Here is an 18,121-nt window from a genome sequence, read left to right as displayed (position 1 = left end):
GCTTCTTCTTCCTTGATGATGTGGCAAGATATAGAAAAATCTACTGCAAGTTAAATCTTATCGAATATCGCAAGAATCTAAGTTAAGGATATTCAGAACTCGTTTAAAAGTCATAGTTACAAAGTAATGAAATGATAGAGAGCAAATGATCAAACATGAATTATAATAAAATTACGTATGAAGATAAATATCATTATAACATTAATTAGACATAATAACATTAAAATAATTACACCGTGACGTCTGGGAAATTACAAGGTGTTTTCTGGTTCTAACAGAGGTCTCTTCAGCTGTTCCCTACAGCGTTTTTAGATCCAGAAAAAAACGATCCAGAAGATAGGAGTCTGGAATTTTGGAAGATTTTGTAAATTTTTAGAAGACATTTTATAAATATAATAGGTGATCACGTTACTTTAAATTTATTAAGGTATAAGGCACGCTTTTGGGTATCGACGTGGATTTGTAACCTTTTGAATTTTTGAGCCTGTCGAATACTGAGATATCAATACTAGAATCACCACAGCATCCAAAATGTTTCTCGAAGATCTAGCTTTTCAGACGTAAATTCTGCGCCGAGTTTGAAATGTTAGATCTTCGAGAGCTGTTTTGGAATGACGTGGTTCTTCTTGTATTGACATCTTAGTTCCGGCAGATGGCATTTTTTATACTACCTCCATGCGAGGAACTCCTAACACTGGTGCCTTAATGACCGGTGAAATATATTATCTACGTCCCAGTTTTTCATAAAACCGACAGCAGCTGAAGGAATATTAAACACATATTTTGCATTGAAATAATTAATGATATTTTCATCTGGTTGCTTTAATTTATAAAGTGAGGGCGGAGGATAATTCGGAAGATTTCCACCTAATTTAGTATTTTTTGGAGTCTTTTTTTAAATCGGAAGATTTTTCCGAAATGTCGGAGGACGTGGCAATATCGGTTCCCTAAGTGACACAATCTTCAGTGGTCTCGACTGATCTTGTAGCTCCCCCCGTACCTACACAACTAGAATGGTTGTTGGTGGTATTTGTGTCTGAAGGAAAAGTAGAAAACATGAAAGTAGTATAGTTCTTGCAATACTCTCGTTAACGCATGGCACGCTTTTGAGTTCACACTGCGGTCCGCGCGGGGTCTGCCATTTACAAAGCAATTGGACAAGAGCCATCTGCTATTGGTCAGAGGTCGAGTCAGACCCCCGAAAGCCGTATATGAGTCATCTGCTATTGGCCAGAGGTCGAGTCGGACCCCAGACAGACGTATATGAGTCATCTGCTATTGGTCAACAATCGGGTCACATCCCAGACAGCCGTATATGAGTCATCTGCTGTTGGTCAACATTCGAGTCGCATCCCAGACAGCCGTATATGAGTCATTCGCTGTTGGTCAATAGTCGAGTCAGACCGCGGACAGCCGTATAAGAGTCATCTGCTAGTAGTCAACAGTCAGCCGGCGGATGGTCCTGCTTAACGCTTGAATCGCCGGTCGTTGCGAGAACTATACGACCTTATGAAGAATGAAATTATCGGCAAAAGAAAGGGAAAGGCCAGGAATGGCGTGAAAATAAAGATTACCGAGGCCTCGCAAACCTAATACCGTAAAGGTCGGAAGAAAACAAGAGTTGTCCAAGCGAGGTAGGGAAGATAAAAGTGAGCAGTCTATCACAAGTAGATATATCCGTAATATTGAAAGAAGCGTTTCGACAGACAGAGCTGTAGGGAGGAGCATTGCACGTGCAACGTGTTGCCACATTCCTGAATTTCTTTCTCCTTCCCTTCGCTTCCAGCTCACTTGTTCGTTCGCTCAGACCGCTGTGTTTTTGTTGTACGTAACTCAGAAGCGAGAGGTTTCGCAAATCAAAGCTACACGAGCCGGCCAACAGGCTTATCTCCATGGCAACCGCAGAGGGTACACCAACGTTTCCATGGCAACCATACCGTACTCTTTACTCCCTTCTCCCCACCCAGGCAGGCAGTAAACGGATGTAACTCAAAGAATATTGCCAGAACGCATCTTTCAATATTACGACTATAGGTGATTACAGACTCAGCTAAGAGACTCGTGGTGCAAAGCCACGCACTCGAGAGGCCCTGGTAGTTCCAATGTACCACCTCCCCCCCTTCCTACAGGAGGTACACAAGGAGGATGACCTGACTTAACAGAACAATAACTGCTCTTAGAGGCTCCTGTATTCAGCTCTGTTTCTATTTATTCTCTTGTTCTTGAGGAATGATGGAGATGACGCAGCAATGAAAAGTCTCCTTAGGTGCAGCACTCAGTACACTAAAGAAATATTACTTTCATTCAGCTCTACCATAAAGAATAAAATACATTATGACTAAAAGAGCAATTATTTGTATGCAGCTTAGTATCGACGGAGGCTGGCAATTAGCAAGATTGGTTAGAATAACACAGAGATGTTACGATGGTGGTAATAATGCCGGCTGTAAACACAGCAGAGGACAGAAAATTAAAATTACTCTCTCTGCATGAGTTCAGTACGCCAATGACAAGAGGTATAATTAATTAATTAATTAATTAATTAATTAATTAATTAATGGGTGTGAAAAGGAATGGATCCCGGGTCTTTATCTGAATGGTTAACGGACTGGCCTCTGGCTCAGAGCCCAGGGTTCATTTTCCGGTCGGATCAGTGATTTTAACTGCTTATGTTTAATTCTTCTGGCTCAGAGAGGGGTTTTCATTCTTTAAAATTGAAAACAATTCTTAGCACTCGAAGTAGGAATCCTCATGCTACGAAAAACGCAAAATTAAGCAATTTTCTCAATTGTGCCGAAAGTTGAAGGGCTAAATGGCTGGGAAGTTTTAAATGTTGTCTTACATAGCTCTATCAAACTAAAAAACAAATTTCAAATATCTCTTCCGGCCTAAATTCAGTTGCGAAAAAACAACCTAAAATTGGTTGTTTCTTTACTCGTTTTCTTTTTTTATTCAAATCCTAACCAAATTACCTTATTTACATAATTATTTCCCTACTGTGATCGTAGGTACTATACCCTCAAGCGTTTTTTTTAATGTCCATACCGAATGTAGTTATAAGGGCTTAAGGGAAACTCTGCATTGACTCACATTAGCGCTCGTAGTGGTGCTTCAGTGAAACAATTCAATGACTGACATTAGCGCTCGTAGTGGTGGAAGGGCAAACTGCTAATCTAATCGACCGGAAAACGATGATTAAGGAAATGATTGTAAATTTTAGGAATAAATAAAAATTTATTCTCATACTTTTTTATATTTTAACTACCTAAAATTCGTAGCTCATATCCCTACGATGTTTTCAACATTGAGTTGCTTGCCTGAAGGGCTAGAACCGTGGAGCTTTTTCGCTACGGCCACTGTAGGATAACGGGTAGCTTTGTCATGACTTGGCTTTTCTTCCTCTTCTCCTCCCAGAACCTCAATCAATCAATCAATCAATCAATCAATCAATCAATCAATCAATCAATCAATCAATCAATCAATCAATCAATCAATCAATCAATCAATCAATCAATCAATCAATCAATCAATCAATCAATCAATCAATCACCACTGACCTTCATTTAAGTCCTTCGCCTTGGCAGATTCCCTATCAGTTGTTTGCCAAGACTTCTCTTACATAATTACGAAGAATTTTGATATTTATCGAACACCTCCCTTGGTAAATTACTCCAGTCCCTAATTCCTCTTCCCCAGTCATCTTGAATTCCAACCTCATCTTCATATCATGATCTTTCCTACTTTTAAAAACATCACTCAAACTCATTCGTCTACTAATGTCATTTCACGCCGTCTGTCCACTGAAAGCTGGGAACATGCCACTTAGTCCACCTACTCGTCTCCTTTCTCCCAAGTCTTCCCAGCCCAAACTTTGCAATATTTTCAAAACACAACTCTTTTGTCGGAAGTAATCCAGAACAAATCGGGCTGCTTTTCTCTGGAATTTTTCCGGTTCTCGAAGAAAGTCACTGGTGAGGGTCCCATACACTGGAACCATACTCTAGTTGGGGTCTTATCAGAGACGTATATGCCCTCTCTTTTACATCGTTACTATAACCATATTCCCCTCTCTCCTTCACTCCTGTTCATTTGCTGAGATTTTCGGTATCCTCTTCTCTTTCCTCCGCCATTGATACTTCTCTATCCTATTTCTTTACCTTTCTCTGTCATTGCCACATTGTAGGGGTAGCGTGATTGTCTCTTACCCGGAGACCCCGAGTTTGATTCCTTGCCAGGTCAGGGATTTTTACCTAGATCTGAGGGATGGTTCGAGGTCCACTCAGCCTACGTGATTACAATTGAAGAACTATCTGACGGTGAGGTAGCGGGCACGGTCTAGAAAGCCGAGAATAACGGCAGAGAGGATTCGTCGTGCTGATCACACGATACGTTGTAATCCGCAGGTCTTCGGGCTGAACACTGGTCGCTTGGTAGACCAAGGCCCTTCAGGGCTGTAGTGCCATGCGTTTAGGTTAGGTTAGGTTCTCCGCCGTTGAGTTCCAGCATATTGGTTGGTGTATATTTATTCCTCCAGTTTTGTGTCCCTTCCACCTTGGTCTTCATCTCAGTCCAGACAAGCACTTAGTTCCCGCCTTTCTTCTCGTCAAATGGGCAAAAGATCCACATGGGTCGACGCCCCGAACAAATAGCATTTTATGTCAACAAATTTTATGTTTTCTTCTCGTCCTACCTGTTGTCTCGCATATTCTTCTAGTTATTCTCTCGATGTCCATCCTGATCACATGTCCAAAAAGTCTTTCTCTTTTGAGTCTTATTTCTTCTGAGATGGTTCTCATGATAATTCGGTTCAGTTCGTCCCATCTTTCACCTCATCTTCTTGGTCCTAGTATCATCCTCAGAAATTTTCTCCCTTCTTCCACCAGTATGGTTCATGGTATGGGTTACTGTAGTCACGTCCTAGTTCGTGAACCAAGGGCAACGGCTGATTGGCCTAGAAAGTGGTCGTGGGAGTCGGGATACCAGTTGCTATGGAATGGGAGTGGGTATCTCGGACATATTCTGAGTCATGGCCCTCCTTGTGCTCAGGCGGCTAAATCCACGGGTGGTCCATAATCCGTTAGAGGAGAGATCCTCACTCGGACTATGTGTAAGTAGGGTAGCAACCTGCTTCATGAATTTACCGAGCTCAAAACATTTTAAGCAAGCGTCGGACCTATGGGAGTAACGGAGTCCCACTCCCATTTGATAGGCGAGAGACTCCTTGGAAACAACTTGGCGAACGAAATGGAATTCGATGGAGAGCTATCAATATTAATGGGGCTTGTGGAAGAAAGAAAGTAGAACTGGTAGAGTCAGCAAAGAGGATGCATCTGGATGTGCTAAGAGTGATTTTCGGGTAAGGGGAGATAACGAGGAAGAGATAGCAGATTATAAAGTGTACTTGACGGGTGTTAGAAAGGGAAGGGCAGTGTCTGGGGTAAGGCTGATTATCAGGAATACCATTGCACGCAACATAGTTTCTGTTCGACACGTAAATGAGCGAATGATGTGGGTAGATTAGTCAGTTGGAGGAATCAGGACTAGAATTGTCTCCGTTTATTCACCATGTGAGGGTGCAGATGAGGATGAAGTTGACAAGTTTTATGAAGCACTGAGAGACATCGTGGTCAGGGTCAACAGCAAGGATAGAATAGTGCTAATGGGCGATTTCAATGCGAGAGTTGGGAATAGAACTGAAGGATACGAAAGAGTGATTGGTAAATGTGGGGAAGATATGGAAGCTAATGGGAATGGGAAGCGTTTGCTGGACTTCTGTTATAGTATGTGTTTAGCAGTTACGAATACATTCTTCAAGCATAAGGCTATTCACCGCTACACATGGGAGGCTAGGGGTACCAGATCCATAATAGACTATATCTTAACTGACTTCGATTCAGGAAATCTGTTAGGAGTATACGAGTTTTCCGGGGATTTTTCGATGACACAGACCACTATCTGATCTGTAGTGAACTAAGTTTCTCTAGACCTAGGGTAGAGAAAGTGCAATCTGTCTGCAAACGAATAAGGGTTGAAAATCTACAGGGCGAGGAAATTAGACAGAAGTACATGGATATGATTAGTGAGAAGTTTCGAACAGTAGACAGTAAGCAGGTTCAGGATATAGAAAATGAATGGGTGGCATACAGGGATGCTGTAGTAGAAACAGCAAGGGAATGTCTAGGAACAACTGTGTGTAAAGATGGGAAAAAGCGAACATCTTGTTGGAATGATGAAGTGAGAGCAGCCTGTAAACGTAAATATAAGGCTTATCAGAAATGGCTCCAAACAAAGGCCGGGGCAGACAGGGATTTGTACGTAGATGAACGAAACAGAGCGAAACAAATAGTTGTTGAATCCAAAAAGAAGTCATGGGAAGATTTTGGTAATAACCTGGAAAGGCTAGGTCAAGCAGCAGGGAAACCTTTCTGGACAGTAATAAAGAATCTTAGGAAGGGAGGGAAAAAGGAAATGAACAGTGTTTTGAGTAATTCAGGTGAACTCATAACAGATCCCAGGGAATCACTGGAGAGGTGGAGGGAATATTTTGAACATCTTCTCAAAGTAAAAGGAAATCATCCTGGTGGTGTTGCAAACAGCCAAGCTCATGGGGAGGAGGGAAATGATGTTGGTGAAATTATGCTTGAGGAAGGGGAAAGGATGGTAAATAAACTCCATTATCATAAAGCAGCAGGAATAGATGAAATTAGACCTGAAATGGTGAAGTATAGTGGGAAGGCACGGATGAAATGGCTTCATAGAGTAGTAATATTACCATGGAGTGTTGGAAAGGTACCTTGAGTTTGGACAAAAACAGTAATTACACCTATCTATAAGCAAGGGAACAGGAAGGATTGCAACAACTATCGAGGCATCTCATTGATTAGTATACCAGGCAAAGTATTCACTGGCAAATTGGAAGGTAGTGTGCGATCAGTCGTTGAGAGGAAGTTGGATGAAAACCAGTGTGGTTTCAAACCACAGAGAGGCTGTCAGGATCAGATTTTGAGTATGCGCCAGGTAGTTGAAAAATGCTACGAGAGGAATAGGCAATTGTGTTTATGTTTCGTAGATCTAGAGAAAGCATATGACAGGGTATCGAGGGAAAAGGTGTTCGCTATATTGGAGGACTATGTATTTAGAGGTAGATAATTAAAATCAATCACAGGCATTTATGTTGACAATTGGGTTTCAGTAAGATATGATAGTAGAATGAGTTCTTGGTTCAGGGTAGTTACAAGTGTTAGACAAGGCTGTAATCTTTCACCTTTGCTGTTCGCATTATACATGGGTCATCTGCTGAAAGGTATAAAATGGCAGGGAGGGATTCAGTTAGGTGGAAGTGTAGAAAGCAGTCTGGCCTATGCTGACGACTTGGTCTTAATGGCAGATTGTGCAGAGAGCCTGCAGTCTAATATCTTGGATCTTGAAAATAGGTGTAATGAGTATGGTATGAAACTTAGCTTTTCGAAGACTACAGTGGTGTCAGTAGGTAAGAAATTCAACAGAAGTGAATGTCAGATTGGTGATACAAAGCTAGAAAAGGTCGTAAATTTCAAGTATTTAGGTTGTGTGTTCTCCCAGGAAGGTATTATAGTAAGTGAGATTGAATCAAGGTGTCATAAAGCTAATTCAGTGAGCTCGCAGTTGCGATCAATAGTATTCTGTAAGAAGGAAGTCAGCTCCCAGACGAAACTATCGTTACATTGGTCTGTTTTCAGACCAACATTGCTTTACGGGAGCGAAAGCTGGGTGGACTCAGTATCTTACTCATAAGTTAGAAGTAACAGACATGAAAGTAGCAAGAATGATTGCACAAACGGGTGGGAACAATGGCAGGAGGGTACTCGGAATGAGGAGATAAAGGCTAATTTAGCAATGAACTCGATGGATGAAGCTGTACGCATAAACCGGCTTCGGTGGTGGGGTCATGTGAGGCGAATGGAGGAGGATAGGTTACCTAGGAGAATAATGGACTCTGTTATGGAGGGTAAGAGAAGTAGAGGTAGACCGAGACGACAATGGTTAGACTCACTTTCTAACGATTTAAAGATAAGAGGTATAGAACAAAATGAGGCTACAACACTAGTTGCAAGTCGAGGATTTTGGCGACCTTTAGTGAATTCACAGAGGCTTGCAGACTGAACGCTGGAAGGCACAACAGTCTATAATGAAAATGTATGTATGTAATGTATCTTCCGCCAGTTGCTCTTCCCCATGCTGTCTTAGTGTCATCATCTCGGCCGCGTACAATAGGCTTACATCTTAATACACTTCTCTTCACCTACACACCAAACTACCAACCACCACAGAATCACGCAATAGTGAATTTATCCCTCCATATTGGGTTGGTGCCAGGAAGGGCATCGGAATGTACAACTGGGCGAAATGACATCAAGTGCCGAACTCAAGAAATTGGGAGAAAGGCCAAGAAGGAGGAGGAGAAGAAGAAAAAGTTTGTGAGAAACAATGAGTTCATGTCACCTCATTCATATGTGCAGATGCTACGTGCGACGACATGATGATCTGCAAGTCTTCCTATTGAAGATTGGTCTCACTGGTATTAACTGGGCACTTAACATCAACACAAGAAAAATGAAGTTAATGGTCCTCATCGGTCAACCACGACGAAAGCAGTGATTGCTTATATCGTAATTGGTCAATATATTGAAGGAAATAACTCCCTTTAAGTAGCTGAGAAGGATCATTTGGGAATATTTGGACCCTGAACGAGAATCGAATCGAAACAAATAGGGATATATTTTAAGAAGATGAAATCTCTCTTTCATAGTAATGATCCCAGAGTCAAGAATCGTCCAAGTATCGTTCGTTCAAAGTTTTGTCAACTGCTCTTACACAGGCTGTAACAATAATATACGGAAATATTTTTACCACACATTCCTCACACGTAGAAGAAGAAAATATATGGACATGGGAAAGCAATGGGCGGAGAACTGTTCTTGGCACTTTCATTGCTTAAGGATAGTCCAGTTATTCTGTTCTCTTCTCAGGCAACGCGACAAGCCTTCAGAAGACAGGTTTCTTGTCTGTGGTACTGTATGTTAAGTTTTGATATATACTGTAGACATACCAGTACTGAATTTCAAAATTCAGCCGCTTTTTAAATTCTTTTCAGATCCTTAAGTGGATTTTCCGAAAACAAAAAAATATGAGTTCCTTTTTAAAAGGAGATTCAAAATACCAATTTTCACGTCTGTAACATTTTCCATTTTTGTGATATAAGTAACCTCATAAACAGAATTCAACTCCTTCTTTATCCGCCCACTTAAGACGATTTTTCCGCAAACAAAATATGCGTGTTTCTTTATTTTTGAAGGAGATTCCAATTATCGGTGTTCACGACTGTAACATTTTTAGTTCTTTTTAGATATTATTCTCATACAAATAAATCAACTAATTTTCCAATTCTTTCACCCCCTTAATTGGATTTTTCGAAAACAACCGAAGGCGTGCTTCTTTATTTTTAAAGGAGATTCTAAATACTAGTTTTGACGTCCGTAACATGTGACGTTTCTGAGCATAATCGTGGGAAACACACACGTCTCAAGGATACATCAGCACGTCTTCTATGTGGCTACAGATTTTAGTAGCTTCTTACAAGTAAAAGACACTGTAAGTGCTTTCAAGATAAGAGCACATAGATGCGTACAGTATTATATGATCTTTGCGATTAAGCAAGCCGAGCCAAGGAGGAAGTAATGCGCCTGATTTTACTGATTTTACTGAAATCAGCATGACCTTATAGACACACGAAGTCGTTGGAGACATATAGGCAGTAATGTTTTATCATTTTTAATACAACATACCGCAACCTAAGTTCGATACCCCTAGTAAGTATAGGGAATTTTTATCAAAGAGATAGTTCGAGCAGGCCTACAGACTGAGCAGCGGTTACTCGGTAGGCGCAGTGCCTGACACTTATCCGCTAACCCATGTTTGGTTCGCAGAAAAGTCAGAGATTTTTCCTAAGCATTTGTTCGTGCAGGTCTTCTGCGGTCACATAGAAGACGCGATGCCCGTCTCTTCACCTCGATAACCCGAGTTCGATTCGCAGAAAGGACAGATGTTTTTACCTAAGCGCTAGTTCGCGCAGGCCGTCACACAGAGCGGTACACACTTCGTAGGTCAAAACCCCCCAGGGCTCTGAACTAGAGAGTGTGAGATAGCGACCACGGGGCTCTTAGAGGTGGTAGAATAACAACGACGGTATCCCCTGCCTAACGTAAGAAGACACTAAAAGGAGTCCCGAGGGCTCGCAACTTGCGAGTGTGAGTTGGTAACCACGGGGCCCTTAGCTAAGTCCTAGCATTGCTTTCGCTTATTTATAGCAGGTTCCTCACTTTAAAACGTGTCGAAAAACGTGCTGTCGGTAGGGGCGGCAGAATAACACCTACGACATCCCCTGCGTGACGTAAGAGGGCTACTAAAAGGGCCGCAAGGGCTTTGAACTAGAGAGCGTGGGTTATTGACCACGTGGCCCTTAGCTGAGTCGTGGCATTGCTTCCTCCCTTAGTCAACTCTTGTTCTTTTCTTTTCACGCCCTTCGTAGACCTTGTCTTCCTTTAGCCGATATCTTCACTTTTCGAAGTGACTGATCCCTCATATTTTTCCCTCTGACTAGTGTTATACACTGACTGACAGTGACAATGCAACACCAAGGAGGAGTGGTTCGAAAGGGATGAAAGTTGGGGGAAAAAACAGAGACGGCACGGATGAATAATTGATGTTTATTTCAAACCGATATGCAGGTTACACAATGCGCACGGCATCGACTCAGTAGGATGTAGGACCACCGCGAGCGGCGATGCACACAGAAACACGTCGAGGTACAGAGTCAATAAGAGTGCGGATGGTGTCCTGAGGGATGGTTCTCCATTCTCTGTGAACCATTTGCCACAGTTGGTCGTCCGTACGAGGCTGGGGCAGAGTTTGCAAACGGCGTCCAATGAGATCCCACACGTGTTCGATTGGTGAGAGATCCGGAGAGTACGCTGGCCACGGAAGCATCTGTACACCTCGTAGAGCCTGTTGGGAGATGCGAGCAGTGTGTGGGCGGGCATTATCCTGCTGAAACAGAGCATTGGGCAGCCCCTGAAGGTACGGGAGTGCCACCAGCCGCAGCGCATGCTGCACGTAGCGGTGGGCATTTAACGTGCCTTGAATACGCACTAGAGGTGACGTGGAATCATACGCAATAGCGCCCCAAACCATGATGCCGCGTTGTCTAGCGGTAGGGCGCTCCACAGTTACTGCCAGATTTGACCTTTCTCCACGCCGACGCCACACTCGTCTGCGGTGACTATCACTGACAGAACAGAAGCGTGACTCATCGGAGAACACGACGTTCCGCCATTCCCTCATCCAAGTCGCTCTAGGCCGGCACCATGCCAGGCGTGCACGTCTGTGCTGTGGAGTCAATGGTAGTCTTCTGAGCGGACGCCGGGAGTGCAGGCCTCCTTCAACCAATCGACGGGAAATTGTTCTGGTCGATATTGGAACAGCCAGGGTGTCTTGCACATGTTGAAGAATGGCGGTTGACGTGGCGTGCGGGGCTGCCACCGCTTGGCGGCGGATGCGCCGATCCTCGCGTGCTGACGTCACTCGGGCTGCGCCTGGACCCCTCGCACGTGCCACATGTCCCTGCGCCAACCATCTTCGCCACAGGCGCTGCACCGTGGACACATCCCTATGGGTATCGGCTGCGATTTGACGAAGCGACCAACCTGCCCTTCTCAGCCCGATCACCATACCCCTCGTAAAGTCGTCTGTCTGCTGGAAATGCCTCCGTTGACGGCGGCCTGGCATTCTTAGCTATACACGTGTCCTGTGGCACACGACAACACGTTCTACAATGACTGTCGGCTGAGAAATCACGGTACGAAGTGGGCCATTCGCCAACGCCGTGTCCCATTTATCGTTCGCTACGTGCGCAGCACAGCGGCGCATTTCACATCATGAGCATACCTCAGTGACGTCAGTCTACCCTGCGATTGGCATAAAGTTCTGACCACTCCTTCTTGGTGTTGCATTTGCTGTGTCAGTCAGTGTATATAGATGACAGTTGCCGAGTTGTACTTCCTCTTAAAACAATAATCACCACCATCACCAACCTCGTATGCAATCATCATGTATCAGGAAAATAATTACTTTAAATAATGCAGAACAAAATAAAAAAGCATTTATATATTAGTCTTAATGGAGATCCCTCTATCGGTAGGGGCGGTAGAAAAACACGTACGGTATCCCCTGCCTGCCATAAGAGGCGACTAATACAGATCCAGGGGCTCTTAAATTGAGAGCGTGAGTGAACGACCCTAGGGCTCTGAGCTGTGTCCTGACATTGCTTCTATTTACTTGAAGCAGGCTCCTCACTTTCATCTAACATATCCAACCTCCCTTGGTCAACTCTTGTTCCTTTACAGCACAAACACATCCCCTGTGGGTAGGGGAGGTAGAGTAACACCAACAGTATCCTTTCCCCGCCGTAAGAGGCGACTAAGGGGGCTCTCAACTTGGGAGCGTGAGTTAGCGACCCTAGGGCTCTGAGCTGGGCGCTTAGTCCTGTAGAATTAAACTCGGCACTTTCGAGTAAGAGGCATTAACAGACGTGTGTATATAACATAGTAGGTTGAATGACAAACATAATGTACCCTGTTTGTTGTACGAGCTTTTAGCCAGAATCAAAGATTCTGTTTTACAGTCGGATAGCCTTCCTGACAACAACGCAAATATGTAATTACTAGAAACTAAGTCTATCAAGTAACGGAAACAAACGCAAGAATCTGTTTTACGGTCGGATGCCCTTCCTAACGCCTAAGGTCTATCAAGTACCAGGACCGGGATTTGAACCACAGTATCCATCATTTTATATGTCTGTGTGTCTTACTTGTCTATGCTCGAACAAGGTGATGTGTATTTTTGCTCAGTTGTTATGTGACTTCCGTTCACGTTTTTGCAAGCAGTAACAGAATCTCACAGTATTCGCTCTCATTTGCTGTTATGACTGGGCGCAGGCTACATGGATACATACCAAAAATTATGATTTTACCTTTTCCCCCATTTTTTACATGTAAGTAACTTAGGTAATTGATATATCTGTGTGTAGAGTAAATTAAAAATCGTGTGTACATGTGTGTAAGAGCTCTCTCGCAATATTCTTGTCCGTGCGTTCCGTTTTTTGAAAAAGGAGTGATGTGTGTGTGTGCATATATCAGTGTTCTGCTCGATAACCCGTGTTGTGATGTATTCATATTTTGTAAATTTGTATCACAGAGCGTGTTGGCTGTGCGGTATGTGTTTCCGCAGTTTTTGATTTCCGCACCAGGCAAATGACAGAAGATGTACTTTCGCTGTATTCATATTTTGTAAATTAGCGTTCACCGAGCGAGTTAGCTACGCGATATGTGCAATAAGTGTCTCCGCAGTTCCTGATTTTCGCACTGAACAAATCATAGAAGTTGTACTTTTTCTGCATTCATAGTTGGTAAATTATCGTTTATGAGCGAGTTGGCTACGCGGTATATGCACTATGTGTTTCCGCAGTTTCTGATTTTCGCACTTAACAAATCATAGGAGTTGTCGGCGCACACGATTCCGGCGATCACTGCGGGCAAGACAGAAGCGCGATTCATCACTAAAAACGAACCTATGCCATTCGTCGACCCACGTCGATCTTTCTCGACACCAGGCCAGCCTTACACCTCGCTGTTGTGGGGTCAATGGAACACCTTCTGCAGGGACACGGGCTCGTACGCCAGCTGCACGCAGGCGATTACCAACTATTTGTTGTGTAACGTAGGGTGCCACAGCTGCTCGAATTTGCGCTGCTGTTGCATGGGGTTCCATCCGGGTCATCCGAATGATGCGGCGATCCTCTTTCACAGTTGTCTGTCGCAATGGGCCTGTGCCAAGTCTACGAGTGTGGGTACCTTCTTTTGACCACTGCTGCCATACACGTTGTACAGTAGATGCCTGTCAGTCAACACATGCAGCGACAGTCCTTAGCGATAATCCAGCCTCACACAGCCCAATTATCCCATCCCTCTCAAACGGCGACAGTTGTTGATAGCGTGCTCTTCTCTGTCATCGAGGCATGTTTGACGGGGAACACTTCACTGCACAGACTGCAAGTCAACTACGCTACACCAGAGTCCGTATACTGGAGTTGATTCCTCCGCGACCAATCACGTGGGGAGACCTGTAGCATCAATCCAATGGGTCTGAAACTTTGATCGTTTATATACCTACATGGCATCGTTCCATATCTTGAAAATCAACACAAACGACCAATGCCTTCATTGTGTTGTACTTTCCATTTTCTTAAGTGTAACTTGGCCTGAATTGAGAGGGTCTTGGACTTATAGGTGTTATGACACAGTCTTTATGCAAACTCCATCCTTCTCACGCTCTTTTTTAATCCCTTCTTTTCATCTCCATTTGGGGTGAGTATTTCTCCCAGGTATTTACATTTTTGCACACGCTGGATATCCCAATACAGTGTAACAAGTCTGTCCGTGTCGCCTTTTTTAATAGAATCCATGAATGCTGTTTTTTCGAAGGAGATTCCTAACCCTGTTTTGACTGCAATATTTTGTAGTTCTTCAACTTCTTTCTTGGCTGATTTACGGTTGTCTGTAGTAAGAACGACGTCATCTGCGAAGGCAAGGCAGTCCAACATCATCGCATTTTTTTCCACAACGTATCTTTACCCCATTCTTCATTCCATTTTCAGTCATTCTCAACCTCCATTCCTTAATAACTTTTTCAAAAATGCAATTGAAGAGTAGTGGAGAAAGGCTATCTCCTTGCCTCAAACTCGTTTTTATCTCAAAGGGATTTGAGAGTTCACCCATAGATTTGACTTGAGAAAAGGTGTTTGTAAGAGATTGTCGAATTATGGCCAGGGATTTCTCATCCGCTCCAAACTCTTGTAGAACGTTTATGAGCACTCCACGATCTATGAAATCATATGCCTTTTTGAAATCAACGAAGGTTATGATTGTCCTCTTCTGATTTCTCAGTGATCTTATTTTTATAAGTGATTTTAGAATATAAATATGCTCAGCACATGAACGTCCTTTCCTGAACCCGGCCTGGTATTCACCAATTTGTTTCTCTAGATGTGTTTCAAGCCTTCGATGGAATGCTTTGAATATGATTTTGTATGCTATAGGAAGAAGGAGATACCTCTGTAGTTGTTGACGTTAGTTTGGTCCCCTTTATTGTATATTGTTAACTAGTAAGTTTTAACAGCTCTATTTAACAAAGGCAGCTCTGTAAATTCACTCCCAATAATACATTTAAAAGACAATACTGTCAACATGCACAATACCAACAGAAAATATACTACACACAAAACAAACTGACTTATCTGGTGAAAGCCACTTTTACTAACAGTACTGAGAATATTAACAAGATAACTCGACCTACCGGTGACTGTTTTGTAATGGTGAATAATATGGAAGCCAAATTTCACTATTTCTTCAGTATTATGACCAAATGACTTATCTCCGGATGAGTGATTTTATGTGTGTGTACTGACACTGTCTTGTGATTTCCACCCTTGCATATACCAACTATTTGAAAGGTACTCCATTTTTTTTAGTTATTTAAGGCCATTTCGGCAGTCAGTTTTAGTCACTTTTCCTCATCAAGTGTTGGTAACACTGCAGTGATTGGAATTCAGCCTCTCAAGGAATGGTTGACTTAGATAGTGAGGACATGAACTATGGATTTCTTTCTGCTTTCAGGCATGCAGTAATTGAGGAGTGTGTTCAAAAGATGTTATTTTCACCTTAAGAAATTTGTGGAAAATCGTAAGAAACGTAGAATAAAAGGCGCATGGACCGTACCCACGATCGTGTTTGGTACAAATTTCAAAGAATTACATCTTTCTGGTCTGGATTGCTTGTGGCAATCGATAGTATTCAACTACTGAAATGTATGTGGGTGAAATACTGAATTTTTTTTTTGAAGTGGAAATAGCACCTTATGAACAGACACTCCTCAATTGTTCTCTGTTGCCAACTGTTGGTGGAGGAGTTGACATATTTTTAAAATTGAGTGGAGTAAACTTGCCATCAACGGAACGGACAACTGTGAATAAATTTTGATCTCGCTTTGAATGGAGGTATCATATCTTCGTAAGATTTTTCTCTCATCGTGGTGTATCTTCCCGAGGTTGAGTATTCCTCTTCCTCCATTTACTATTATTTATTAGCTTTCTTTTTACAATTGGTTCGTCGCACCGACACAGATAGGTCTTATGGCGATGATGGGAGAGAAAAAGCCTAGCAGTGGGAAGGAAGCGGCCGTGGCCTTAATTAAGGCACAGCCCAGCATTTGCCTGGTGTAAAAATGGGAAACACGAAAACCGTTTTCAGGGCTGCCGACAGTGGGGCTCGAACCAACTATCTCCTGGATGTAAGCTCACAGCTGCGCGGCCCTAACCGCACGGCCAACTCTCCAGGGTTTACTTATGTAATTCCTTGTGGTCATCTATGGATCACATTTACACAATTAACAATCAGCCGTATCCTCTATCTCTCGAAGTTAGTCCCCTTTTCTTTGCACTCCTTCCAGAATTTTTAAGTCTTTGACTTATTTTGTCGCTCCTCAACCGAGATGTTGCGTGACTTGATGAGTTTCTCCGGGGCATCTCTCATTCCCGCAATTTTCTTCCTAAAAGTTGTTCTTCCCTGTATATCTGCCTCTTGGACCTCCCTAGTCTCCCGTTCTTAAGCCATAAAGGTTGGGCCTTCCATTCTTCTTCTAGACTAAGTATCCTGTGTGCCAGTCTCTTCGAATTCATCTTAATGTTCCCATAAAGTGATAGTCCTATTTTCTTCAAAATAGTTATCTTCTCCACATTTTGCTAAAGTTCTAGATTGGATCTCAAGCGGGACATGTGTTGTGAATGTACTGACTTACTGTAGGTGGATATAAGATTTCCCTAAGGAATCTCCTTTCCCTTTTTCCAATGACTGGATCCGTTGCTGTCGTCATGGCTTCCTCGGCATATAGACATTGTGCTCTGACCACCCTACAATAATTTTTTAATTTTCCTGGAATGGATATGGAATTGGATTTGTAAGTTCTATGACATCTTTCCCACCCTTCTATTTATAGCTTCTTTCTCATTTCCACTCACGGTTCTTCTCCCAGGTACCGGAATTTCTGAACACGGTTGATTTTCCCAACTTTGGTTTTGATTCTGTGAGATCGTTGAGTCCATATATGCAGTTTTTAAGATATTCATAACTATCTGTAATTTCTCTATTTGTTTAGCGGCTGAGTGTAAATTGTCAGTTAGTTATTACGGGGCGAGAGCAACTTAATTACAATAATATTCTCTTTTATTTTCGTCTTATTATGTTCTTGCTTTTGACCGGATGGTACAAAGTTTTCTGTCCTTCAAGGATCTAATACATTTAATAAAGCCTTACTTCATTTCTTGCAGGCAATTTCTATCTGAAATGTTCCTTCCTTCCTTCCTTCCTTTCCTCACGTGTTTGTAGGGAGCGTGGAGTGCTTCTCCCTCAGGTCATAGCTTTCTTGAGTGATGACGTTGGCTGTTCGCTCTTTTAAGATGGACAATTCTCCGTTTCCGCAGAAATCCCCAGAGAGGCTCACAGTGTACATCACTTTGAGGATTTCCCTCAAGCCTTTTAGATATTGTCTTCATATCCGGCCTGTCGGACTTACTGACGTACTCAGAATCATTTGATACACGGGCACGAATCTTGAATTAATAATGCCAAAGCTTTGAATGCGTAGCTTTCATGATCGCACTGTACTGAAATAACACTTTAGCCTATGAAGTCATATCGAGGACATGTACTTCTTGCCTAAGAGATGTTGAGTACAGAAAAAAAAATTGTAAACCGGACACTGGTAGACATTGACGCAGCTTGGATTTTTATCGAGAGAATTACTCAATGATAAGATATCTTAACTGCTACCAATCAATCCTGACACTGATTCCCCTTGCTCCTGAGTTCCATCTATCCTGTCCGACCCGCTTTGGTCAACTCGTGCTCTTTCCCGACCCCGACCCCGTGACTTACGGAATCTTTCATATTCACGCCCCTTGTGGCATTTGAGT

Source organism: Anabrus simplex, chromosome 7, assembly GCF_040414725.1.
Source record: "Anabrus simplex isolate iqAnaSimp1 chromosome 7, ASM4041472v1, whole genome shotgun sequence".
NCBI lineage: Eukaryota > Metazoa > Arthropoda > Insecta > Orthoptera > Tettigoniidae > Anabrus > Anabrus simplex.
Note: the sequence above shows the minus strand (reverse complement) of the source record.